The 1,542-nt window shown below is 38.5% G+C and overlaps 1 pseudogene; it reads right to left on the bottom strand.

The window, feature by feature from the left end:
- Window positions 1-93: 93 nt before the first annotated feature.
- The window catches only part of LOC102592730 (uncharacterized), a 3,560-nt pseudogene continuing 2,111 nt past the window's right edge, over window positions 94-1,542 (bottom strand).

The raw sequence follows: 1,542 nt of genomic DNA on the forward strand, positions 1-1,542 counted from the left end.
CGAGGGTCATTACAATTCTCTTCGTTTCTCCTCATTGAGTTTGTATGTTTCATGATCGATCTACTCGAATATGCCATTAACTTCATCCGAATCTTTAGATTCTATCTATCAATAATGTGTAAAAGGAACTCCCTGATATATTTGGGGATCTTGCATTACTCTAACAATGGCTATATTAGTTGTTGTGTATTCATTGAAGTATTATGGTAGGATAAACCCATATAAACATAGAACAATAAATAAGCTGCAACTATTGTTGTAGTTGATCACTGTTAAACTTGTAAAAAGTTGAACAAGTAGACACACGCGTCCTAGATATCAAAAGATGGATACAAAAGCGCAAAACACTTGTATCAGAGGAGACCACAGTCATATTGAGTATGAGCACTTTGGTTTCTGAAGAAAATGGCCATCACAGCAACGACGACAATTTTCGTGAGCATTGGTCTATTCTCAATAAGAAGGGCAGTCAGATAAGATTGTGTTGCTAGTTTTACCACCCTCATTTTCCTCTCTTTTATATACTGATCTAATGCCTCTTCATGATCAAAACAATTTCCGTTAATCGTCTTTGCCAAGTTTCTTCCAAGCACCACTGCATCTTCTATTCCTGATGAACCTCCCTGCCCAAGGAATGGACCCATTACAAGCATTGCATCTCCAGCAACCGTTGCTGTTTTTTCCCGAAAATTTCCAAACATTAAGTCCAATGGTGCGCGATATTTCAAGTGCGCAAACGACAGAGAATCCAAGTCACATTTTTCTATCATTTCTTGTACATCAGCTGGATGACCACTTACTACCTCCATGGCTCTTTGTTTGATAAATTGTGTATCTTGTGGAAACTTGGCATCTGAATGTGTACAAAATCAATCAGACGATACAGAAAACAACATAGATGGACACAAGACGGAGATAAAATTCATTTGTGGGATCATGAAAAGTATCAAAATTGAAGTCACATTATAACAAGAGGCATCAAATTGGATTACCATACTTGTGCCCTGTTGAACAGCAACAAACCAATGTACCAACTTATCAGTGATCGGTAGTCTCCCAACCGCGGTTTGGCCAATTATGAGACGGACAATTCGAGAGGAAACGAGTGACCATTGGGATAACTTGTTAAACCCCTGATTGCACAAGTCCGAAATGTTTTGCAGGCTTTAATCCAAGGAAACTTGCCACTATTGACCTCCATCCATCACACCCGATCAAAACCAGCAACGATCACTCAAACATAATGTAATCAACTTCTATTTTATTGAGCCTCCCTTACCACCAATACATCAGAAATTTCCATTGTCAAGGGAATTCATAAAAGAGGACAGAGCAAATAGAGAAAGAATACCTTAGCACCAATACGCTTTCCATTAGAAAGTAGAAGACTCGGTAAGGAAGTGATAGGATCCATTTCTACAGACACAATATCACATCCAAAACGTATAGCCATTGGAGGCAAAGCATCAGCAAATGTTTCAACTATATCACTCCTCTTTAGACAACGAACCTCTCCGATATTCCTATATTTTAATAAAACCG

This window comes from Solanum tuberosum, unplaced genomic scaffold (assembly GCF_000226075.1).
Source record: "Solanum tuberosum cultivar DM 1-3 516 R44 unplaced genomic scaffold, SolTub_3.0 scf00016, whole genome shotgun sequence".
NCBI lineage: Eukaryota > Viridiplantae > Streptophyta > Magnoliopsida > Solanales > Solanaceae > Solanum > Solanum tuberosum.